This window comes from Ambystoma mexicanum, chromosome 10 (assembly GCF_040938575.1).
Source record: "Ambystoma mexicanum isolate Mex_15411 chromosome 10, UKY_AmexF1_1, whole genome shotgun sequence".
NCBI classification, from domain to species: Eukaryota; Metazoa; Chordata; class Amphibia; order Caudata; family Ambystomatidae; genus Ambystoma; species Ambystoma mexicanum.
Genome location: NC_090932.1, coordinates 899583930 through 899611108, shown reverse-complemented (window position 1 = coordinate 899611108; position 27179 = coordinate 899583930). Strand labels below are relative to the sequence as shown.

Here is a 27179-nt window from a genome sequence, read left to right as displayed (position 1 = left end):
CTCAAAAACTTCGTTTTTTCGGTCAAAAGAGCCTCAAGCTCCACCGACTCTCCATCCGATTAACGGGGACCCGTGTCGGATTCGTCTGCGCCCCTCAAGGGTGAAGATTTCGTCGAGCTACGCTTTTGGAGGACTCCAGAAGTTTCTCAGGCCCGGACATGGCCCAGGAGAAGGGAAGCTCGACGCCCGGAAAGCTGTTCAGGATCTGCCCTGGATGCCAGCTACAGAACGTCTTTAAGGAGGACGAACACTCCTTTGTCACTACTGCTTACATGAGGACAAGACGCACGTGGAGAAGGACTGTGCGTTCTGCGGCAACATGTCGGAGCGGACCATGAAGGACCGCCATCAACGTCTCGCCAACTGGCTGGAAGGGAAGAGCCCGTCAGGCGAGAAGAAGAGGAAGAAATCCGAGCGGTCTTCTAAGACCTTTGAGGACGCCCCGGCGACGGGGGTCCAACACAAGGCCAAGCACCGCGAGTCCGCTGGCACCGGGAGCGCCGAACGGTCGGGCTCTACGGGCGCCAGGCAGGGCGCACCCTCCCCGGCACCTTCAGCCACGAGCCAACACTCTGGGTCGGGTAAGAGGAAGGGCGAGCACCCGGCGAAGCTCCTGGAGAGGCCCCGGTCGAGCTCGAAGGCCCCATCGGAGGGGGAGCGAGGCAGTGTCCCCCCCCTCAAGGATAAGGCGGTGAGCGCACCTAAGGTGGTGAAGGCCTTAATCCATCCGGCCAAGCCCTCTATCGATACTGTCGCGGCGGCCCTGGCTCAGCCTGTGGAGGCTACACCAGTGGTGGCGACCTCGGGGCTCAGAGTCTCCCTGCCACCTCGGAGGGAGTCCTCTTTTGTGCCCATCGATAGGACCCCCGTGAAATCCCCGGCGGGGAAGAAAAAGGGGGGGCAGGGCGTCATCGTAGATTCGGCCTCAACCTCGGAGGAGGAGCTGATTGAGGTCTTAAGCCACGGCCTTGGAGTGGAAGAAGACCGGCCCGTCGGGATGGATCCCGACGCAGGCGACGACGACATCGTCGAGGGTGCCGACGGGGCCCCTGATCACCCGTCGGATTCCCCTCTGCCAGCGCCGCAAGACAACTCGGCGGCCATTTTGTTGGCTATACAGTCCTTATGTTCAGAGATAAGGACGAGACTACCGTTGCCGACGGAGGAACCTCTCCCGTCGGGGGATCCGGGACCTTCTGGTGTTCCCCCGCCCAAGAAAAGAAGGATTCACCCTCCACCTCCTTTTCAGCCGTCGCGCCCCGTCCAGCCCTCCTCCCCGTCCACCCGAGGGGATGATACGGGGACTGACACGGCAGCGACGGGTACGGACGAGGTATACGACGAGGATCTACCGTCGTCACCTCCCACCAGGGCTTCTCCGCCCGACGAGATTGGATCGTTCCACTCCATGATCGCCAGGGCATCCGAGCTTTTCCAACTCTGCCCTGAGGAGAAGAAAAAGGAAGGATTCCTTTATCAACGGCGCGAGGCCAAGAGGAAGACGGTCCTCGCGGTGCCTCTACTGGACGACATTTGGGATGAGGGCCTCGCCCTCCTCAAGAACCCTTCCACGACGCCAGCTAGAAGAGACCGGTACGAGAAGAAGTACCGGGTCCCGGACGCGGCCCCCCTGTGCCTCCGGGCGCAGCCTACCCCGGACTCCGTCGTCTCCGCTGCGGCCAGGAAGAAAGCGGGGGGGGGTGCGGCCTCCACATCGACTTCCCCACCGGACGGCGAGGGAAAGAAATTGGACGCTATGGGACGCAGGGTCATCTCGTCTGCAGCGACGACGATTAAAGCGGCCAACGCCTTGGCTATCGTGGCCCGCTACGACAGGGAGCTATGGTACAAACTGGCTCCCCTGCTGGACTTCCTACCGGACGACAAGAGGGCGGATGCCCTTGAGATCCTACAGGAAGGTGAGGTGGCGTCGGACCACGCCATCACTATTGCGACGGACATCGCCGACACTGGGTTTCGCCAGTTGGGCAATGGCGTGTGCCTTAGGCGGCGTGGATGACTCAAGGCTACGGACTTCCGTCAAGACGTACAGACCAGAGTCCTGGACATGCCGTTCGATGGGAACAACCTGTTTGGGAAAACAGTGGACGATTCCCTTCAGGCCATTAAAGCGGACACTGAGACGGCCCGGGCCCTTGGGGTTCTGCAGCAACGACGGACGCCCTTTCGGAGCAGCGGAGGCAAGGGCGCCTCCAAAGGTTCCGGCGGCGGTTTCTCCACTTACCGTCAAGCGGCCCGCTCGTCGTCTCAGGAGGCCTACAGAGGACGAGGCAAGTCTGGCGGACCCCGCCGTCGTCGCCAAGGAGGTCAAGGCGGCAAAGCCTCGTCGAAACAGGATTGAACCGGCCGTGGGGTCGGGCCCCCACCGAAGCACCCCGGTGGGAGGCCGGCTGGCGAGCTTCGTCAGCGTGTGGGAGTCCATCTCCACCGACCGTTGGGTGCTGGACGCCTTAGCCCGGGGCCACGCGCTCGAGTTTCAAAGAAGGTGCCCGCGCGTCCCCCCCGTGGCCAGGAAAGAGCTTCACGTCCCTCAGCTTCTCCTGGAGGTAAAGGCGATGCTCAGGAAGGGCGCCATCGAACTCGTCCCAAAGAGGCTTCGGGGCTCCGGAGTTTACTCGAGATACTTCCTCGTGAAGAAGAAGACGGGAGGATGGCGCCCCATCCTAGACCTGCGACGTCTGAACAAGTTCATCAAGGCGCAGAAGTTCCGGATGGTCACCCTCCAGCACGTCCTGGGTCAGCTGGAGGAAGGAGACTTCCTGTCGTCGTTGGATTTGGAGGATGCCTACTTCCATATTCCCATCCTAAAGGGGCACCGAAAATTCCTCAGGTTTGTGGTCCAAGGGCGTCACTACCAGTTCAAAGCCCTCCCCTTCGGACTACGGTCGGCACCCAGGGTATTCACCAAGTGCCTTGCACCGGTGGCGGCGCAGCTGCGCCGCGAGGGGATCCACGTCTACCCCTACCTGGACGACTGGCTCATCCGAGCCAAGACGAAGGAGCTCGCCGTGGAGCACACGGCAAGGACCGTCCAACTTCTCACGGACCTGGGATTCTCCGTGAACTACGCCAAGTCCCACCTGGTACCCGCGCAAAACGCACTGTTTCTGGGAGCGAAGCTCGACACAGTGTCCCTTCTGGCCTCCCCGTCGGAGGAAAGGACCAGGTCCATCCTGGGCAAGGTACAGCGGATGTTGGTTTCCGAGGCGGCCAAGGTGAGGTCCATCAAGTCCCTCCTCGGAATGATGTCTTCCTGCATCTACCTCATTCCCATGTGCAGGCTCCGGATGCGCCCGTTGCAGGAGTTCCTGGACGCGGGCTGGATCCAAACGACGGGCAGCTTCGAGGAGAGGATCACACTCGACGAGAGTTTCCGCCGAGCGGTCCGGTGGTGGGGCAACCGCGCGCATCTGACGGCGGGCATGGACTTCCAGACCCCAGACCACCAGGAGACAGTGACCACGGATGCCTCCCTGGAAGGGTGGGGAGCGTACACCGAAAATCTGCACGCGAGAGGCCTTTGGCTCCCGACGGAGAAGTCCCTCTATCAACGTCCTGGAGCTCCGTGCAGTGTTCTGGGCCCTCAGGTCCTTCCTTCCGTCCCTCAAGGGCAAGGTGGTGAGGATCTTCACCGACAACACCACCACCATGTTTTACATCAGGAAACAGGGCGGAACCAGGTCCCCAGCGCTGTCCAAGGAGGCGCAGGACCTGTGGCATTGGGCCGTCGCCCAAAGGATGTTTCTGGTGCCGTTTCATCTGGCAGGGATAAAAAACACCATCGCCGACTCACTCAGCAGGGAGCTGCGCTCGTGCCACGAGTGGGAACTACGGCAGGATCTAGTGGATCGCCTCTTTCGACGGTGGGGCACACCCCAGATCGACCTGTTCGCGACGGCGACGAACTCCAAGTGCCGGAGGTTCGCCAGCAGGTTTCCCCAGGCGAGGAGCATGGGCGATGCTTTCTCGTTCCCCTGGGAGGGCCTGTTCCTCTACGTGTTCCCTCCTTTGCCACTGCTAATCCGGCTCGTCAACCAGCTCAAGAGGTCACGGTGCAGGATGATCCTCGTCGCACCTGCGTGGCCGAGGCAGATATGGTTCCCGGACCTTCTGGACTTGTCAGCGTCCCCGCCAATCAAGCTGCCGGTGGACGCGGATCTACTCTCCAGGGAAGGAGGCGCCATCCTCCACCACGACCCGAAATCGCTGAACTTGCAGGCCTGGCTCCTGCAGCGCTAGAGTTTGGAGGATACGACATACCGGCCGACTGCAGAGAGGTTCTTGCAAAGGCCAGGGCGTCCTCGACTCTTAAATGCTACGGACACAAATGGAAGAGGTTCTCTGTCTGGTGCCACGCACAGAAGATTAACCCTCTACGGATTACGGCTCCCCAGGTACTACCGTACCTGCTGACACTGACCAAAGCTGGACTGGCACACGCGTCCATCAAGATTCATCTTGCTGCGATCTCCCGATACACCAGAACCACGGGCCGGACGTCCTTGTGGTCTCATCGTCTGGTGAAAGAGTTCATGAAGGGACTGTTCAGATCGTTCCCGCCGGTGAAGGCTCCGGCCCCGGCGTGGGAGCTCAACGTGGTGCTGACCAAGCTCATGGGACCTCCGTTCGAGCCTCTGCACTCGGCCCCGTTGAAGTTTCTGTCGTGGAAAACAGCGTTTCTTGTGGCCATCACCTCCGCACGACGGGTGGGAGAGATCCAGGCCCTTTCATGCAAGGCCCCGTACTTGACTTTTCACGACACGAGGGTAGTGCTCAGGACGCACCCCTCCTTCATGCCCAAGGTACCGTCGGACTTCCATCTCAACGAACCCTTGGTGTTGCCTGTGTTCTTCCCGTCGCCTTCGTCGCCGGCTGAGAGGACTTTGCACTCGCTGGATGTGGCTAGAGCGCTGAAGTTCTACGTGGACCGCACGAAGTGTTTTCGGAAGACGTCACAACTCTTTGTGAACTTTGGACCTGTCAATCAGGGGAAGGCTCTCTCGAAGGCTTACATTTCCAGATGGCTCTCCGGCTGTATCATGTACTGTCATCGGTTGGCAAACCGACCGCTGCCTGGCCGTCCGAGAGCCCATTCCACCAGACCGATCGCAGCTACCACGGCGTTCCTTTCTGGTGTGCCCCTGCTCGACATATGCAGGGCTGCTACGTTGAGGTCGACGCACACCTTCACGAAATTCTACTGCGTCGATCGGGATTCCAGGGAGGAGTCCAGGGTCGGCCAAGCAGTGCTGCGCAACCTGTTCGCCTGAGGTGAGCCTGGTGAGGAGGTAAGATGCTTAATGTTGAGTTTGATGTACTGCTTAATGTTGAGCTTTGCCACCTCCCGTGGTTGTGCATGTGTGTACTGCTATGTATTCTTTATTCATGAGCATGTGAATCCATGCCAGACCCCATGCTGGAGAAGGAACAAGTTACTTACCTGTAACTGTTATTCTCCAGCATGGGTCTGGCATGGATTCACATGCGAACCCTCCCGCCTACCCCTCTGCGGCTCTTCACTTGGTCATATTGCCACTTCACTTGCTTCCAAATCTGAAGATGGCTGCCAGAGGCGGTGCTTAGGTAGAGGGCAGTCATTGGCTGTGGTCAGTATGACGCAGAGACCAGTGATTGGTTATTACTACGAAAGACAGATCAGAAACGAAACTGATACTGGTTTTTTCTTTACCGAGGATTCCCAGCCTGACGACGGGGAATATTCATGAGCATGTGAATCCATGCCAGACCCATGCTGGAGAACAACAGTTACAGGTAAGTAACTTGTTCCTTCACCTGATTCCGTGTGTGACATGTTCGCTGCCTATAGAATTTGACCCGCCGCCTCAGCCCAACATGGCCGGCGCTGTGCATGCCCATATCGAGGCTGTTGGTCTGTTGCTAGGCAACTGAGCCCTTTTTTCCACCAATCCATACCGCCGGCAGGTGGAAGCCGGCCCACAGAAGAAGGGCAAAGAAAAAGGCTTAGTCTGCACTCTGTCCGCACTAGGCCCATGCAGCCATGCCCCTTCACCTTGTTCAAGTCTGTGTCTGCATTCACACGCCGTTTCCAAAGTCTATCGAAGCCCTCTGCATACTGTGCTACTTAAATGTAACCACCGCTATAAATCTTGATACGCAACATTTTGCATATGCCTGCCTACTAAGTGTTGACGCGCCTGATGGTAAGCATGAGAAGCTTAGGATCATGGTGCAAGCTTTCCGATTATGCTGAAGAGACATTCTAGCCAATCCTCTGCGTGAGACCACGCTTACAGCCTCTATTAACATCTTTTGAACTACTTAGTAATGTAAACAAATTGCATAGCCTCCCCCATTGCAGTCTCGTTATTCTATACATGTACTAAAGAAACAAATGCATTTGCTACTAGGGCAGAGACTTGCATCTTATCATGTTATGATCCTAAATCCACATAACCTTCTGAGCTTTATTGTTAACGTTGCATCTTATCTGCATGATTCGGTAGACTGTCTACGCTATGGTCCCTACTGCCACATTAAGATACCTAAACGCAATGGTCTCAATCTACCCGACTGCTATGTAAAAATACTTAATTGCAATGTTTTCCATCCGGTGACTTAATGCCAGTTCTCGGCCACAGCCATCGGGCATTCTTCCGCACTGTGCTCAACATACTATTAATTCGCTCTCACAATTAGGCCGTCAGCAAAATAACTTTTGTGCCATACCACATTGTTCCCCATATGTATACTGATCAGCCTATATTTTCAGACTGTATTCATCTGCACTTTATCTGATCACCATGGTACTCCTTTGACAACCTCACTACGAGTGCCAACTGGCCTCCTCATCTATACTATGCAGGCCTCCACTGCCCTTTTGAAAAACTAGTATTTGCCCTCATTGTTGTCATTCACCATGCTACAGCTATAGATTCACCTCATACTAAGTGCCAGCTCACAACCATGACCACCCCCACCTCATTACCACGGTGGATTAAGCCTACCAAATTTGTGCCACCCCTGAAGCTTAACCCCCAGCCCATAACCAAAAGACCTACAAAATTCTTTTGGCTTCTTGGCTGCACCTTATCGCCCGCCCAATGGATCAAACGCTTTGCCACTAGACCAATACCCAACCAACCATGTTCCACTGGAATCAGAAATGACAGGCTTGGCTCAAGATTCATTAAAACCCACGCTATGCAGACTAGCCCTCCTACCAAACTGAGTCCTACTCCCTCCTTCAACAAGTGCAGAACCAAGTCAATCTATACCATTAATAACAAAGTAAGCCAGAGAAACCCCCTTACCAACACCCCAGGCACTACTACCCCGCTCATCAAAGGTGCCTTAATCAACGCTAGATCTGTTGTAGCCCATGCCATAGACATAGCTGACCTGATCACTGCCGAACCATTAGACTTTGTGGCTATAATGGAAACGTGGCTCCATGCAGCAGCGGGTCCTTCGCTCCTACTTGCTATACCCGATAACTACACTATCGTGAGAATCGATAGAGAAGTCACCAGAGGTGGTGGCCTTGCCTTCATTGCTAAGCCCAGTCTAGGTCTTAGAGTAGCCACACCACCCCACCCCACGTACAGTCCTGTGAACTACTCACTGTGAAACTACCCATCTCTAATTCACGAACCATAACAGCGCACCTAATCTATAGACTGCCCTGCCCTATCGCCTCCTTTGAGGAAGACATCACAACTATATTCTCTGCAAATACTAGACCTACTTCGCAAATATTAATACTAGGAGATTTCAACCTTGGTCTCAATGACCCTAATGATAAACATGCCTTGCCACTGTCCAACACCCTCACTGAACTAGACATTACTCAGAGTTAATCAGCGTACGCATGCAAAAGGCAGAACCCTAGACTGGGTGGCTGATCTCCATTGCGAGACAACGATCACCTCCATCGAACCTCATACATGGACTAACCACCACCTATTGAGCTTCACTATACAAGGTAGTCCAGCCTCTACTAGGCTCAACCGAACAGCTCCCCCTCTCCTCATCAGGAACAAAAAGAGCATTACAGTAGACAAGCTACTGCCACATCTCCACCCAATCTTAAAACCCCTGCCTACCACCGCAGACCTAGCTATGCTAGTAGAGTTATATAATTTTACTATCACACAAGCCTTAGATATTATCGCCCCCGCTCAAATTGCGCAAAGGGAAACCAAAAGCTCACCTGAATTTGTGGTTTACTCCCCAACTAAAAGCCCTGCGGGCAGAAAAAAGAAATGTGGATCCCACTTGGAAAAATCTTCCCACTGATGAAAATAAAAGAAACCTATTGAAAATGTCTGCCAAATACAAAGAGCAAATACTACTAACCAAATGCAAGACATGCAATGATAGGATTCACAAAGTTACCTCTAGTACCAAAGAACTCTTTGTTATCCTAAGAGAAATGGAAGCCCCTATTCCCCCCCTGCGGATACCTGCACTAAAGATAAAACCTGGTGTACTAATATCAAAAACGCATTGGCTAACAATCTCCCTTTTACAAAATAAAATATCAGAAAAAAAGTTTAACCTTTTGAAAGCAGGCACCCAGCATAGAGCCCAAATTCACACCTCTAAACCCCCACAGCGTTTCAAATTTGCTCAAGTCACTATCCAAGAGGTGGAAAATATCATTGCCTCCCTCAAACCCTCAAATTGCCAGGGAGATTACTGCCCAGCCCAGATAATCAAAGAAGCAGCCAGAGATCTGGCCCCCTTCATCACCACATTAATCAAAGCCTCATTACAAACATGTGGTGTCCCTACTAACCTCAAGGATGCTTGGGTCTTACCTGTCTTAAAAAAATCTTCTTTAGACCCGACCATCCCAACCAACTATAGACTGATTACAACAGTCCTGTTCTTATTAAAGATATTAGACAAAGCAGCCTACCTCCAGATACAAGCGTATCTGGAGACCAGCAAACTCTTAGGGCTTCGGCAATCTGGCTTCAGACCACAACATGGCACTGAAACAGCTCATATAGATTTGACAAACCAAATAGACAAACACAAAGACAATAGGAAACTCGCCCTTTTTCTCCTTCTAGATCTATCAGCCACGTTTGATTTAGTGGATCATAAGTGCTTTGTACGCACCTGTCCACTGCGGCTCGTTTCTCCCAGGAAGCCACAGCATGGATTCAATCATTTCTGAACAACAGGTTGTTGAGAGTATTGTTAGGGAGAATTCTCTCTTTAGGCTGAATTTCCTAACCTAGTGAGTCCCCCAGCAGCTTTGCTGGATTTCTGGAGTTTTTTTTTTCCTCCTGCCAAGAGTGAGACTCTTTTTCTCCCACTCTTGGACATGATTTATGGTATTCCTTTGACTGGTAATGTCTTTTATGGTCTATGAGGTCCTTTACTCCATAGGGTCTCATGTGTTTGTACTATGTGTGTTACACAGCACCCTCCGTGCAGTAACACAGGGGTGTCATAGTGACACCCCACCATAGACTCCATACCCTGGGACTGACTACCGTCTCCCAGGGCATGTAAAGTCACCATTGGCTTTACTAGTCCCAAACTATTAACAGAAACCAGTACAAACCATCATATTGTGGATGTACTGGTCGAGGCAATTCGGTTGCCCCGGGGTCTGTTATTCGAGGGGCATGTCTCCGTCCCACCTGATCGAGTTTTGGCTGGTGGCAGTGGAAACTACTTTTTATATTCGACCGCAAACATTTTCCTATGGGATTTTCCCATTGTTCGAGGCTACCAACTTTAATTATTTAATTCTCATAGCCTCGAACATACCGCCGGTTTATTTAACTAATATTAATTCGCCGGTTGGTATTTTTGGCCAGGACTCGATTCTAAAATGGCGTTTGTGTTCTCTTCTGTGACTCCAACCCAAGTCGAGCCCTTTGTTCCACTTTTTGGCGGGCTTCTCCACAGAAGCCTCCAAAAGTGGTGCCACTTTGTCTGGGTACCACAGGGGTTGTGGGAGGGGGTTTAGGCACCCTGGACTGAGTTACCTTGGTAACTAAAGTCGCACTCTTGTGTGATTGGCCCAAGTGGTGAGCCGGCCGGCTCACCACTTAGCATGTTTGATTGACAGCTAGGCTGAGTGGGGGTATGCTGCATAAAAGCAGGGCTTTGGGGACTGGAACTTCAGAAGTTGCCACAGGACCTGAGAATCCGACGAGGGAGAAGCTGAGGCGACCTACCACGACGACGCCACCGGTGGAGCCCTGCGGAACCGACTCACCACTTCCCGACGACAGAGAAGATCTCCCGCCTGGAGAGGCTTCTTCCCCTGACTGGTGGGCACAACCAGTTTTACCTTCCTTCTTTGCATCCCAGACCGGTTTGTGGTCGAACTGCCCATGCCAAGCACCCCGGCGGCCGGATAGCCACTCACCACTGAACCACGAATCAACGGACCGCTCCTTGTACCCGAGAAACTCTGCGGCTGGTTTCTTCCCTGGCAGTGCAACGGACTCCTGTCTTCCTCCACGATGAGATCCTCTCTTCCCCCGGACGAAGCACCGACTTGCATCCACTGCCAGGAACAACTGCCCCCGCTGGAGTGTTCTCACCACTTTAAGGTACCGCGTCTGCCAGGCTTCCCTTTCTAAAGATTGCTACAAGGTAATAATAACCCCTTAACCTTCTGGACTGGGCTGGCCGCCTTGACCCTCTAACTGGTCCCTTTCTTTGGTCCAACTCCTTTTTGAACCGTTACAAGACTTTTGTGCACTGCAACTGTGTGACCTTGGACACATTTTGTTTGATCCTCTTAAAGTGGATCCGGCCTATTGAACTCTAACTTCACGGTTTTACTTTGCTTTCCTCTCTTGTTATGTTCTTGTAAAAGTGTTGGGATCTCTTTCAACTCATTCTCTGCTTTTCTCTCCCTTTTAAAAACGAACTATTAGAGTGCCATCTACGTTAAGCGCTCACCGCTGTCTGAAAATAAGTGGGGCTTTACTTAAGACTTGTCTAATATTCTTTTAAGGGAGTGTATATCTTTTAGTGACCGTGTTTTTGAATTGCTTACTATTAGTGCCTGTGTGTTTTTCTAGATGTGGTTTTAAATAATTATATATATTTTACACCAAGCCCTGGTCAGCGTTTACTTGTTCTATTGTGTTCTCTTGACCTATTGTGAATACTCTGTATACTGCCTAACTCTTCTTGAGGGAAGTCTGACTGCTCAGCCACAGCTACCAAGTGAATCTGTGTGGTACAGACTGCTACCAAGTGGGTTTACTGCCAAATACCTGTGGTCTTAAATCTTTTGCAGTGGTCCCAGAGGGAACTGCACAGGTTTCTGCCTAACAAGTATTCTCACCATCGGCCTCAGCGGACCCCACACCCATAACTTGCAGAGTACCACAAGGCTCCTGCGTATCACCCACGATGTACAACATCTTCACTAAGGCTCTGTTGGATGACCTTGAAAATCTGGGTGTCACCTATACTAATTAATGCTGATGATTCCCAGATCCTCATACCACTTACGGGAGACTATGATACAGACCTAGCCCTAGTGAACAAAATGTATCTAATCATTCAGGCCTGGATGGCCGCTCACGGCTTGTGCCTGAATGATATGACGGAGCGCCTGATCCTAGGAGCGCTTTCAACAAAGACAGTATTAATATTAAAGTGGCAAAGGAAGTATAAACATTGGGCTTCTACCCGGATTCAACTCTCAACGTAGGCAAGCAAGTTAATGCCAATGCCTTTGCAACAGCTTATACCTGTAAGCTGACACAGGCTTGCAACCGTTTCCTATCCACAGAAAGTTGCACCACTTTAGCGAGAGCCTTAATCCTGTCAAAACTAGATTATTTCAATGCCCTATACCTAGGTGCTTGCAAATATATTGTCAAAACACTCCAAATACTTAAAAAAAAATGCACTTAAAACGGCCCTTAGTATTCCATGGAGACAACATATCTCAGAGGCTAGGCGAAAGAGCAACTGGCTCTCAATTAAGGATAGCATTCTTAAGACTGTCTCCCTCACACACAAATGCCTCAATAACTCTGCCCCCAATACCTAATGGACTGCCAACTCCTTCTGCATAACGGTACCCAGATTCAAACTGAAAAAAGCAGGAGGTAGCAGCTTTGCTGTCATGGCAGCCCAGTTATGCAACTCCCTCCCTACTTCTCTAAGAGTAGACTAGTCTTTCAGCAGCTTTAGGAAAAACACCAAAAGCCGGCTATTCAATAAGGATGCATGACGCCTTCTATGACACTGACCTATCATCTCTTAACTCTGCTGATTTACACTGCAAATGGTTTTGTTGTACCCACCTATTTTTTATATTGTTTGATCGCTGCTTTATTATTGTATTGTATATATTTTATTGCATATATTGACTGCAACTATCATTGTTTGTAAACTTGAAAATTGAAATGTATCTTGCTGTATTACTGCATATATTGACTGCAACTATTCCTGTGTGTAACCTGAAAATTATAACTGACCTGAAAATGCGCCCAGTTAGCTCCGGGTTTGGTGCGCTATAGAAATAATCAAGGTATGAAATGAACAAAAGGTGGGCACCACTCGTTTAGATTACATAGATCAAAGAAGGTTATATACAGTGACAAATATCTTTAGGTGCAAGCCAACAAACTAATCAAGCACATGCATGAAAACAAAGGTCAAGCACAAGAGAACCGATGAGGGAATTGTGAAACAGTAGTATTATCTATTTACAGTGATAGCTGCACACTGTAAGCAGACAATACTACTATAGTAGTATTGTCTGCGTGTAATTCTTTTTTCAGTCCTTGTGTGCTTGACTTTTGGACACAAGGCCCTGTATCATCTTGCACTTTATAAGATCTAGAGAGAATGTAATTGTGCTTTTTCTGGACTATTTCTACCTATTTTCCTTGCATCTGTGTACTTACATGTTGAATACTAGTAACTAATTCATATACACCTGCATTCTCCTATTGATGAATATGTGTGTATATATATTTCTGATGGTTGTGGATCTGCTTAGATCACATGCTATGCATATGCCGACATCTACTGGCAGTCGTGGAGTATTACATGGATTGTTTTTGAAACTCAAAGGAACGTCGACTGGGCGTGTTAGTAATACTATCCCTAGTGTGACGTCTACTGTACCCATGGTCCTTCACGTGTCATGGTCCCTCCAATAGTTTTTTTCCTCCTTCGTGGTTGGTCGATAGTTTGCAGGGTTATTCTGGCTAATGCTTTTCATTAGAAAAGGTTTAACATTAGACTTTCTTACTATTCTTTCAACAGCTGCCCATCGCTCGCCGCCATAACTGATTCCGTGGATTTCGGCTGACGAATCAGTCGCCGGCGACGCCTAGACAGGCTACACTGGGCCTCGGCCCATTAAAGTAGGAACAGTGGGGGTGGGGCTTACACTTCTTTGTCTTTTAGAGAATTCCTCTTCTGACCCCTTTTCTTCCATTTCATCCTGCGCTGCCTTTTCCACTCACCATGGAAAAAGCACCATTTAAATTCTGCCCATTCTGTAACAGGAAATACACCTGGAAAGACATGCACAAGGTGTGCAATCACTGTCTGCGAAGCGATCACTCTGAAAAGAACTGCAAGTCCTGCAGGCTTTTCCGTCCTAAAACCTTGAAGGACCGTTGAACCAAATGCTGGGACGAAGCCTCCATAGACTTGGCAGGTTATCCAGTGAAGGCCGCATCAACGCTAAGTGAAGCAGAGGGCGATCAGGGTTCAAAAGAATCCCATGTGCGAGCCCCCGACTCCAGCAAGCAGGCCAGCGGTCCTGTGACGGATAAATCACCCGGCGGCAAAGGAGCACCTACATCACACCACATTCAGCACACATCCCAAAGCCGAACGTCGACCACGTTGTTGACCGGTCATAGCCAGTCACCCCTGTCGTCTGGGCCATCTCGTTTGCCTCACGACAGGTCTCCGAAACAGGCACCGAACAGGCCCGTTTCACTGAGCCTAAAAAGGCACTCCTTTTGCATGCTGAAGGGCGTGCATCGAAAGGCATTTCGGCACCCCCATCGAACACATCAAAAATGTAGGAACTCATTAAAAAGCATATGTTAGGGAGAATTCTCATTCTATGGCTAATTTCCCTTACCTTTAGAGTCCCCCAGCAGCTTTGCTGGATTTGAAGGGTTTGTTTTTTTCTCCTGCTAAGAGTGAGACTCTTTTTCCCCACTCTTAGGCATGTTTGCAATATGTGTTCTAGGCTATGTTTTGTGTTTAATGTCTATGGGGTTTCTTTTGCCCTCATAGGAACCATCTTTATACACAGATGTTACACAGCACCCTCAGTGCAGTAACACAGGGGTGTCATAGCGACCCCCAAACATAGACTCCATACCCTGGGACTGACTGTCTCCCAGGGCATGGAAAGTCTCCATTGACTTTACTAGTCATTTCTTAAGAACAAAACCAGTACAACCCATCTTACTATGGAGGTACTGGGAAGGGTTAATAGTTTTTCCCTAGTGTTCATTTTCGAGGGGATACCGTGCAGTCCTTCTCTCAAAAGTTTCTGGCTGGTGGCAGTGGTTACTACCGTAAATATTCGACCTCAAATATTTCCCTATGGGAATTTCCCATTGTTCGAGGCTACCACTTTTACTGATGGCCTCTAACATACCGCCGGTTTATTTTAATATTAACTTTACTCCGGTAGGTTTTTATTGTCAGAACTTTGATTTAATTTCTTTCTCGTGTCTTTCTCTATAGTCCTAACCCAGGTCGAGATCCTTTGTTCGTCCTTTTGGTGGGCTTCTGCACAGAAGCCCTCCTCTAGGCGCCACTGAGTCTGTGGTAGACAGGATGTGTGGGAGGGGGAATAGGCACCCTTGACAGGGTTACCTTCGCAATCCAAGGCGCACTCTGCCCTGATAGGCTGGGGCGTTCTCCCGCCAAGAGAGCCACCCCACTGGGTGAGTGACAGCTAGGCTGTATGAATGGGGGTCTTGCTGCATAAAAGCAGGGTCCTGAGGACTGGAGTACAAGACGTCGCCACTGGAACTAAGTAGCCGAAGAGGAGAGAAGCCAAAGACATCTGCAACGACTAAACCACCGGTGAAGCCCTGCTGCAGATCCTCACCACTTTTCTTAACGACGTGAGAAGATCTTCACCTGCAAGAGTCTTCTTCCCTTAAGCTGGTGGGGCCAACCAGTTCGCCAATCACCTTCCAGGACCTACCTTGGTCGAATCGCCAGTGCCAAGCACTAGGAGACCGGATAGCCAGGCACCCGTCCACCCGGACCGCGATTTAAAGGAGTGTACCTTTTTATTCGTTTTGGCAGCACCGCGGCTGGTTTCATCCCTGGGCAGTGCAGTGACTCGAACCTTCCTCCACAACAAGAGCCTCTCTTCCTCTGCTGGATCTCCTAAACTGCAGGAACTGCCAGGAACTACCGCCGCCGCAGGAGCCTCTTCCACTTTTAAGGTACATTGTTCCGCCAGGCCTCCCTTTTCATTGGGTACTGCTAAAGGTGTTTTAAATCCTTTACTTACCTACTGGGTTGGCCGCCCCTATCATCTAACATTGTCTTTCACCTTCTGCAACCGCCTTTTTGAATCGTTTAACAAAGACTTGACTGCAGCTACAAGAACATTTTGCTCCTGGGCACATTGCCCTGTACCACTGACTCTGGCACAGGCCTATTGACTCTGGCTAAATCTGTTACAACTGCCTTTTCTAGATTGCTTCTCACCTAGAAATGTGTTTCTCTTATAACCACCTTTTCCTTCCCTCTTTTTAAACTTGTGACGTGCCATTTTTCTTGGTTTTCACCTCAGTATTATACATGCTAAAGTACTGCCTTGCCTAACTTGTTCACAATATTATTGGGAAGTATTGCTGGTGTGTTTTTAAAAGTATATTTCACTATTGAAATACCCCTCTTGAGCAGCGCATAACAAGTATTAATCTTGATACATTTTGATATGACAATATTTTTTTTAAATCGATTTGATTATTTTTCCTTTCTCTAAGTGTGAGATGGATGACATTTTTACTGGAATGTACTGGAGGAAATGAAAGTATACTCTTCATGTCTTGTACACATTTGCAGATCTTTCCTTTTTCCTTGTTTCTAATCATTTTCCTCCATTCTTTTATGTGTAAGGTTGATGGTTTTTTTATGCTTTATCTGAGTTTGTGGAATTGAAACAAGGGTTTTCACGCTATGTTAAAACTGTAGACTTTTTCAATAAAACATATATATATATATATTTCTGTATAACATGTCCTTTCCCTCCCTCTTGAGAAATTGTTAGAGTGCCAGTTATGTATCCTTTTCTTGACTGATTTAACTTGTTTTTATAATAGTGATTTGTGTGTGAACATGAGTGTCTAAAATAAATATATATATATTCTTTTTGATACAAAGCTTTGGTCAGTGTTTCCTTTTTCCATAGTATTGTAGCCCTAATGTGTAAACCCTGAATACTGCTCATCTCCCTCTTGAGATAAGTCTGACTGCTTAGCCACAGCTACCAACTAAATCTTGGTGGTACAGACTGATACCAAAGGGGATTTATTGCATATACCTGTAGTCTTAATCTTCTGTAGTGCTCCCTAAGGGAACTGCACAGGATTCTGCCTAACGGCATATCCCGGTTTATCGTCCAAAACATAAAAACTCCCAAATCTTCAATGCCCTTTCCAGGCCAGCCTTCTATCTCCCAGAATAGTGACTTTACACCCTCTAAGAGCCCTGCATCACAAGGAGCCTATACCATTACAAAACACTGCTACCCCATCAGCGTTTCCTTGGTCAACTGAGTGGACCGCAGAGAGTTTCAATAGGGCCATGAGAAGAATATCCTGTTTTGTAGACTTAATGGACCACCACCCTGAAGAATTCAGAAACCCCCATTGCCTAAGACAAGCAGGAAGAGTAGCCAGAGATGAACACCCTGCCAAGGTGCCACGCCTGGACACTTCAAAGCCCAGCGCCTCCACCCAAACCCATGCTACTTTACAGTCCCTTGACCCCCTCACAGGAGCTCTATATTGTAGACCTCACATGTTCTCAAGATCCTGGTTCCTAGGGAGACTAGGGGGACCAGTATGGTTGGGACCAATATTATGACAATGAAGACATCCAGCCCCTATGATCAGGAACAGCCCGTGGCTGTCTCACCGATTGCCGATCGGCTCCAGTACAGCAAGCTGCTCCTCAGGGCTGCCAAATATTTCAAAATAGACACGCAGGAAGCCCAAATTGACAAGGAATTTGTAGAGGACATTCTTGGAGATAAAAGAAAATCTGCTACACAATGTATTCCCCTCCTGCAATCATTCCAAAGGCGCATTGAGCCTTCCCTCCTAACACTGAGAGCGGTCAACACTTGCACTGAGAAGGAATTAAGCTGACCCCTACCGACCCGCTGTACATTAGCGGTCAACTAAAACCTGATTACCTGGTTGTTACCACGACCGGGAAGAGAGCAGGCACACCTCTGGCCTCCGAAAGCCCCACCTGATGATAAAGAAAGCAAAAAGATATATACTTTTGGCTGAAAGGTGGCATCCTCAGCTGCCTATCAAACCAGAATAGCCAACAATACCACCCTTTTGGCTAGCTATGGTTGCCATAGATGGGACAAGCGGGAACAGCGAACTGATGCCGTCCCAGAGCCTCTCAAGTCACAACTTCTAAAGACCGTGTCAGAGGGCAAACAAGTGGCTAACTGCATTTTAAAAAACAATTGAGATGCTGCTTACAATGCAGGCGGCATCACAGCAGAAGGCACGTTAATTAATTGCCATGCCTAGCTGAGGCAATCATGCTTTAAGCTAGAAACGCAGGCCACATTACTTAAGATGCTCATTGAGCCAAATACCCTGTTCGAAAAGGCAGTTGAGGATGCTCTCGAGAGTGCCAAAGAGAAATATGACAACTATCCAATAAACCATTTGTCCAAAGGGGGTTATTTGATACTAGAAGATTCTTCTGTGGGCAGGGCCCACAACGTTACTCTACAATATGGTCAAGGTAGCCAATCACCATTGGGGTGCACCGCACTTGGACAGTTCTCCAATTTTCAAAGAGGCTGCAAAAGGTCCTGGAGCAGAAGTAGAGCCTCCTGGATCTACTGCGCATCGAGAAATTGTGAATCCGAAAAGATCGAATTTCAAAATTACATTGCGTAGTGATCATAGATCACTTTCCGGCATCCCCCCCCCCCACCCCACTTACCTTTTTCGGCGGCTGCCGACTCTCATATTCCCCTGCGGCGTCAGTTCCCTCCCACTAATGTGGTTCGGAGCTGGCGCTGCAGGGTTCTTTTTTCTATTTTGATCTTGTCCCGAGCTTCCAATGTCATGGAACCGGGGGGACACCCTGCAGTCCCCGAAGCCAATAATGCCGAACAAGTGGAGCGGGGTCACCCCGGCAACCCAGCTCCGCCTGTTTGGCATTATGGAATTTTTTTTCTTTTTTTGTTCGGTGCTGAATGCGCAGTAAATGCGCATTCAGATTTTTTTTCCTCCAATATTTTGGGTGAAAACCGAGCCTCCTTCACCAGAGGCTCCACTCCACCCAAGCAATGACACCCCGCTCCAAGTCCCCTCCCAGCTACTCCAGTAGGAGGTTGCATCTCACAATTCACCCACGCATGGGAGGGGATCACTTCTGACAAGTGCGTGTTATCCACAGTGGCGGGTGCATATTTCATAGAGCTTCTACAGAAACCATCCAGCAACCCGCCAAGACACAGAAAAATGACAACAGAAGAAAGGTGCATATTACTGGAAGAGGTGCTGCTGGAAAAATGACGCCATAGAAATAGTCCCGGCAAACAAGGTAAACAAGGGTATCTATTCAACATACTTCCTTGTGCCAAAGAAAGACTTAACTATGCGTCCAGTACTCGATCTGCACCCAGCGAACACATATGTCACGCCACTTACATTTTGCATGAGAACGCTACAGGAGGTCATTCCTCTCTTAAAACAGCGGGATTACATGGCAACATTGGATATGAAAGATGCATACTTTAATATTTCAAGGTTGCCAGTGCACAGAAAATAACTCTGCTTCCAAATAGCGGGAGAACACTAACAATTCAAGGTGCTCCCCTTCGGCATAGTCTCAACTCCAAGGGTATTCACTAAGGTAATAGCAGTGGTAGCGGGGTGCACCTACGCAGAGAGTCAATCCCAGTGTACCCTTATATAGACGACTGGCTGATAACAGGGGAAACTCCTTAAATATGCAAATACAACACCCAAAGAACAATCAACCCACTGTTCCAGTTGGGATTGTCTATGAACGATAAAAAATCAAATCTCGTACTCAGTCAAGTAAAACAGTTCCTGGGAGCAATCATAAAAATAGAAGAGGAGCTAGTCTTCCCCTCAAACGAGGGAGTACAAAACATGCTGTTTCAAGTACCTCCTTATCTAGCCGGTTGCCAGATAACCGTACACAAGGTAATGCACCTGCTTGGGATGATGGCCTCATGCATTTACCTAGTTCGCTGAGCATGTGCTCAATGCAAGAGTGGTTAGCAAAACAATGGCCTCAGGCAAGCGGTCAGCGGGAAGATCCAGTGGTTGTTTTGCTAACCCCAGTACAGGCTCTTCGCTGATGGTCCAATACCAACTTGCTAAAAGGAAAGCCCTGCAATAGCGTGAGACACCACCAGGCCCGTGCTGCACCCATTCATCTCCACCAAACTTCCATTAGGCCTCTAACACCCACCCAGCCAGGCCTGAGCCAAGCCCACACCACTGACACGACCCCCACACCTTTGCTTTCCCTGATGAGCAAGCAACCCCCCCTCCAACCCCCCCCCCGACACAAATCAATTGCCCCCAGAAGATCTAAGCATGCACGGCTGTATTTCTTTCAAGCATGAAGACATATTACTTGTAACACGAGGTACAGGGAGGAATACATTATAGATCAAAACCCTGGGTGGAGTCCTTGAGTGTGGGAACTGCTGTATCAATGAAGCCCTGAATGTGTGGGTCAGTGTTACTGTTTTTTATCCTACCTGGCACCATTTCCCGTGCCGCCCAGGTGCCTGCCACAATGAGTTAATATTCAGGCTTAGTCTGTTTAGTTCAGACAGGAACAATGTATTAATGTGTGACCCGACCTTCACCTATAGGATGAGCCCAGCTGACCCACGTGGATCCATACTGACGGGAACAATCTAACCAATTACTGCCTTGCATCCCCTATGGAGCAGACCCATGTGTAGGGTACCTCTAATCAGTGGCACCCATTTGTACTGTATATTGTGATGCGTGTGGGGTTTTTAAGCCCCTGTTTGTAACTGAAAGAGTTAGAGCGCTCTCGAGCAGCAGAGTCCTTTGCTGATATTTGCATTCGGTACAATTAAACCTTGTTATCCTTACAACGCTGTCACCTGGCCTATTTCCCTAGCCGGTTGTTTTTATTCTGGAATTTGCGGAAAAAGGGACTTGCCTTCAACAACCATGGTTTCCACACCTACTCAAACTAGCGATGTGCAAACCAATCAAACCTGCGTCTCAGCACAAGGGGACAACACCCCATCCACATCCTCAATCTATGAACTTGGCAGCTTGGATCCTGTAGTCATAGAGTTGATCCACTTAAACCTTCCTCAGAGGTGTATGGATACTCTCAAAGCAGCAAGGAAACCCAACACCAGACACTGTAACTTTTAAAAGTGGAAAAGGTTTGTTGTCTGGTGCAGATCACAATCCTTAAACCCAGTTGAATGATCACCATCCAACGTTCTACATTACATGCTTCATCTAATAGACTCTGGTTTAGTATTTAATTCCATCAAGGGACACCTATCGGCCCTGTCCATGTACACCACTTCACCAAACAAAGTGTCTTGGTGGAAAGTTCATGTTATCAAAGCTTTCATGGAGGGAGTAAAGGGACTATACCCTCCCACTTCAACCCCGGAGGCTTCTACCGGATGCTGGTCCGAGGTCCCTCGTTTAGAGGTTAAGGCGACCAACAGTTTTGAGAGGCCTGTTAAGGCTTTGTCGGTGAAAGGTGTTCCTCATCGTTCCCGCTCGTGCAGTGATCCCAGAACTGTTGAGGGGGCAAGGAGTGTGGTTTCGAACTGTAATTCCTCCTTTACCAGCAGTGCTGAGGTCCTTCCTGCGAAGGCTAGTTTGGCTATTAGCATTTCACAAAAACATCCTAGGCCACACAGTACCGGCTCGGCCGAGGTTCCTTGTGTTAAGGCTAAAATGAAGACCCCTGACTCACTGGTGGGGAACCCTGCCTCACTTCACACGTGTCGCAGTTCTCCTCAGGTGCCGACAAAATGGCAGCCGTTCCCGCCGAGACCACGGCAGCCATTTTGGATACACCCTTACAACTACGCCTTCAGCTTTAGGTGTAGCGGGTGCTCTTTCAGGTGAACATCGGTTTCCTTGTGCACATCTTTTTCGTCCAGTTCATGACTGGAACGCTCGGATGCCTCTACCGTACAATGTCTCGCTGCCGGCGGCATCGGCGCCCTTGATTTATGTGGACAACAGCGGGGAAGGGCCCCCTTGGCAACCTTCTCACCTGCGCCCTTGGATTTACCACCTCATGTGAGGCCTCCTCCTGTCACGCCTAAGACATCGGCGGAGGACGTCTTTTTTGGCAAGTTTAAAAAATGTATGCGTTCTGACCCCATGAAGGAGTACTTTAAGGGCCTGTTTAGGGAGATATGCCCGCCTGCGCCAACGGTCTCGGCTCCGCTGCCTGTGCCTCTGCCTCTGCCGGCCTTTACCGGCTGGGCCTGCCCAAACTCTTCCACCTCCGCCTCCATTATTCCCCAGTGGATAAGGCGATTGTGTTGCTGGATGTGACTGAGCCTGATCCAGATCTATCGGATGATGTACAGGGCGATCAGGACAGCGAAGACCAGCCCCGCTCTATCAGAGCCTTTCACGACCGGGTGCTGGACATGATGTGTCTGTTGGATGTTCCAGTACCCGAGGCACCCGCTCCGCAGGAGGGCGTGCTTTCGGGGGCGTTCACCTTGTCTCCTTCGGAGATTCATGGCTTTTTCTTGCAGAAGGATGTTTTGGCCGAGGTCCGTAGAGTATGGGAGAAACCACACTCTGGACTTTTTGACAATAAGAAAATTGACGCGCGCTACAGTCTTCATTCTTAGAAAGAGGTGGTTTTAGCGTTGTGACCACCCCCCTCCTCCACGGTCGTGGCTGCGGCCACTTTGCAGTCCAGACCTGCGGCATCCTCCACTTCGACGGCTACACAGGTCCTGGGCAAGGAGGATAAACTTCTTGACTCCCTTGGGAGGAAGATTTTTGCTAACTCGGCCCTGCTATTGCGGCAGGCCAATGCAGAACTGGTGTTAGCGAGGTCAAATATGAAAATGTGGAAAGGTCTGTCAGAGTTTGAGGAATTCATCCCCTCTGAAAGGTTTGAGGACTTTAAGGTGGGTTTGTCGGATGCCAGGGTCCTGTCTCAGGATCTGCTGGAAGCAGCGGCTCATTACGTCGACACTTCGGCCCGAGGCCTTATGCTTGGAGTGGATACTTCTCGTCAGGTTTGGTTGCACGCCACCAAGTTCTCTAAGGAGGTGCAGGATAAGGTTTTGAATCTGCCGTTTGTCAGCAAGGAGCTTTTTCATTCCACAACAGATGTGGAGCTGACGAAAACAAAGGATAGCACCCAGACCGCCAAGTCCTTGTCTGTCCTGGTGAAACCACCCTTTAGGACACAGAGAATGTTGTCACAGCCCCGGCCCTCGTCTAGCTTTAGGGGGTTTATGGACGGAAAATCCTGCAGAGTCGATACCTCTTTGGGGAATTCCCACCGGAGGCTGCAACGGAGTCGACATTTCTCCCGCTCCTCAGCCTCCTCCTCAGGTTCAGGTGATGCCGCCACCGAAAAACCAGCCAAATGAGGGTTCGTTGCACTCGCACGAGACCCCGGTGGGAGGACGCATTGCATCTCATTGGGAGGCGTGGCAGACCATTACCCAGGACCGGTGGGTCTTGTCAGTCGCTCGGGCGGGCTTCCGCTTACCACTTCCCCCTACCCCACCTATCAAACCTCCTTTCCAGCAGTCGGGGTCACCCTCCCTCAAGACCGAGATCCAGAAGTTACTGGATCTCAGAGCGGTGGAACCCGTTCCCCTAGGGGAACGGGGGGAGGGCTTCTACTCCCGGCTGTTTACGGTGCCCAAACCCAACCAGGCTGGCCTGCGCACCATTCTAGACCTTTCCCAGTTCAATCTTTTCCTACCCCAAGAGAAATTCAAGATGATCACGCCTGGTCAGATAAAGTCCTCTTTACAGATGGGTGATTGGCTCAGCGTGGTGGACCTTCAGGATGCGTACATGCATATTCTGATCTGGAATCCACACCGGCGATACCTGCGTTTCTCTGTGGGAGAGGAGCATTTCCAGTTCCGAGTGCTTCCCTTGGGCCTCAGCTCAGCACTGCGTGTCTTTACGAAGATGATGTCGGTGATTACAGTTTATCTTCATCTGCAGGGTATCCATGTGTATCCTGAAAGCCGCGTGCAATCTTCAGTCTCTCCTCCAGCTCCTGTTCCACCTTGGGCTATCGGTGAACTGGCAGAAATCTTCCATGACGGTCCCTCAGGACTTGATCTTCCTGGGTTTTCGCTGGAACACGTTAGACTTTAGAGTTTACCTGACCGTAGAAGGAATGGCGGATCTGTTGGCCACGTGTCAGATGTTTGCGCAGTCGGAGAGCATGTCGGCCTGGTGGTTCCAGATTCTTCTGGGCCTCATGGCCTCGTGCATTTTGGCTCTTCCTCTGGCTCGACTCAAGATGAGGCGGACTCAAATGGTTCTTCGGAGCTCTTGACGTCAGGCAGTGGATCCGGACTCCAAGATGGTTTTGATTCCGGCTTCTATGAGGGCGGAACAGGTGTGCTGGTCGTCTCTCAGCAACCTGTCAGTAGGTGCAGGGTTTCAAGATAACGCCCCGATGTTGACGGTCACGACGGACTCTGCCCTCCTAGGGTGGGTTGCGACATTGTATCTTCTTCAGGTCTCGGACCTTTGGTCTCCCAAGTTCCTTCACATAAATCATCTGGAGCTTCTGGCGATTTTCCTAGCGCTCAAAGCGTTCAGGCCGGTCATTGCCAACAAAGTGGTCCGTATCCGCACGGACAATGTCGTGTCAATGTATTACATCAACAAGCAGGGGGGGCACCAAGTCTCCTCCTCTTGTGGATCTGACCATCCAGATTTGGGAGTGGGCGTTTCGTCATGGTGTCTGGCAGGTAGCAACATCCCAGGCCAGCTGAACGTCACGGCGGATGCCCTCAGCCGACAATCAATGGTCAGCTACGAGTGGGAATTGAAAGCAGAGATCCTCTCACGGATATTCCAGTGTTGGGGCACTCCGGAAGTGGACCTCTACGCAACATCGGCAAACAGGAAACTTCCTCCTTATGCCTCCAGAAATTGTCTGGGAGCCTCCTCTCTGGGGGATGCTCTTGAGATTCCTTGGCACAACATGAGGGCCCATGCTTTCCCGCTTCTGCCCCTGATTCATCGGACGATTGGCAAGCTGAGGAACACAGTGAACTGTTCTCTTCTGCTCATAGCCCTGTGGTGGCCGGCCAGGTTCTGGTTCTCAGAACTTCAGCATCTGTCGTTGTGTGCACCGATCAGGCTACCAGTGACTCCCGATCTGCTTCATCAGAAGAATCAACAGCTGTGGCACCCCTCCCCACAATCATTCACCTTGGCGGCATGGTGCCTGAGTTCAGATCTTTAGAGTATCTCAACCTGTCGGCTGATAACATGCGAATAATTCAGGCAGCCAGGAAGCCCTCAACAAGGTCTCAGTATAAGAGCAAGTGGCTTCGGTTCGGTCACTGATGCTTAGCTTCACAGTTCGACCCCAGGGTGGCTACGATTTACCCGGTGCTGTCCTTCATGTCCCACCTAGCAGAATCGGGCGTTCATGTTCTGTCATGCAAAACTTATCTTTTGGCGGTAGGCGCCTACCTGTCCACAGACCAGTGCTCTTATTCACTTTCAAATCCGGTGATTATGAGGCACTTTGCAGGTTTGACGCGTCTTTATCCCCCGGTTCGCAAGCCACACCCGACGTGGGATCTGAATGTGGTCCTTACTGCGTTGTGCCATAAACCGTTCGAACCTATTGCCACGGTAGACCTCAAACACCTTTCGTGAAAGGTGTCCTTTTTGGTTGCTGTTACTTCAGCAAGGCATGTGAGTGAGCTCCAAGCTCTGTCGGTGGAGCATCCCTTCTTGGTTTTCCACAAGGATAAGTTAGTCTTACGGACAAATCCCTCTTTCCTGCCAAAGGTGGTCTCTGATTTCCATCTGAATCATTCAATCTCCCTGCCATTCTTCTTTCCAAACCCAGCTTCAGAAGCAAAAGGGTTCTACATTGCTTGGATGTTAGAAGGCCTCTTTAGTTCTATCTGGATTGAACATCTGAATTTAGGAGCTCTTCTCAACTATTGGTGACCTTTGGTAACCCACAACGTAGGCAGGCCTCTAAGGCGACTATCTCCAGATGGATTGCGGCCTGTATTACGGAGACTTGCACTGTTCAAGGTCTGCAGCCTCCTAAAGGTATTCGTGCACACCTGGTGCGGGGCAAGGCAGCTGCAGTTGCCTTTCAGAAATATGTCCCCTGGGAGACCATCGCAAAGGCGGCTACATGGGCCTCCCCATCGGCTTTTTGTAAACATTGTCTAGATCTGTGATCCAGATCTGATGCTCAGTGTGGCCTGGCTGTGCTGAAGAACCGGTTTCAATAAGGGGTTTTTCCATCCACCCATAGTTTCTGTGAGGAGTGCTTGGGAATCTCACATAAGTATGGAGGAAAGGGGACGGGACATAGCAGTATAACCAGGTTACTCGCCGTAGTGACCACCTTACTCCTAGTCCATAGTCCCCTTTCCTCCATACGCCCAGCCGCTGTCCCCTCTTATAAGGTTCCTCTATTGCTTAAAGGTCTCTGACCTGGCGATAGAAAAGGACTGATGGGCGATGAGCGGGGTGGAGCTAAGATGGACGGGGTAATGGCCGCGTGCAGTAACCCGCATAAAAGAGAGGAAGGACTACAATTTTTTCAAAATCTTTATGCTTTTACAAAGTGCTTCGGTCCCTTCCCACAGGACGGCGGAATGTCCCATAAGTATGGAGGAAAGGGGACTATGGACTAGGAGTAAGGTGGTCACTACGGTGAGTAACCTTGTTAAACTCCACCGCCAAGATTCCAGGAGGAGACCGGGCACAGCGAGGCGAGCACCAAGACTTGGGCACTTGGCACGCAGCCTGACAAAATGGCTGCCGCGCCAGACAAAATGTATGCTCGTCCGACACCATTCCTGTTCGGGGAGCAGGTAGGAGATCCAGTGTCCAGGTGGGACTGGTCTTCACTAGGTATGTGGCTCAGCATCCAGGGTAGATGCAACCAGCAAGTCAGAGTGCACACAGGCCCCAGCAGCTGCCCGCTAGTCCATCCTGTCACCCCACCAGCCTGTGAAGACAGCTTTTTGAGAAGTTTCTCGCTCTTATGAGGTCCTCTCAGATTGGCTCTATCCTTCGGGATGTTATCCGGAACATGCAGCCTCTATCTACTCGAAGCTGCAGTCTTCCTCGGCCACCTTGTCATCGGCGCTGCTAGGCAAGGAGGAGAAGATCTTGGAGGCGTATGGAAAGCAGATCTATTCCAATGCTTCGCTGCACCTCCGTCAGTCTAATGCGGATGCTATGCTCGCAGACGTTAACCAAACGCTTTGGCGGCAAATAGCTGCCTTCCTGTTGGAACTTCCGGTACACAGTCAAGCACGCTTCAAGGTGGGGCTGTTAGAAGCAAAGATGGTGGCCGAAGACATCATGGAGTCCACAGTGGCACATATCGACACCTCAGGCTTGGCCATCTGCATAGCCATGGACATGAGGACTGCCTGGCTCCGGGTTACCAAGTTCAACCCGGACGTACAGGAACGCATATTGGATGTTCCGGTCGAGGGCAGCAACCTCTTCCATTCCACCACTGATGTGGAACTGGATAAGAACAGTTCCCAGACTGCAAAATCGTTTTCCATCCTCACAAAGTCTACGCCCAAGACGTATAGTCAAACGCACCAGCGTTCCGACTAGGGGCAGGCCTTCAGCGGCTTCCAGGTCTTCCAAGAACGACAGTCCAGCCTGCCGGACTGATCTAGTCAACACCGC

The 27179-nt window shown here is 50.4% G+C and overlaps 1 protein-coding gene across 7 annotated transcripts in view; it reads left to right on the top strand.

Moving 5' to 3' along the window:
- ATP11B (ATPase phospholipid transporting 11B (putative)) overlaps positions 1-27179 on the top strand; it is a 1683501-nt gene that overhangs the window by 812180 nt on the left and 844142 nt on the right. The window lies entirely within an intron of this gene.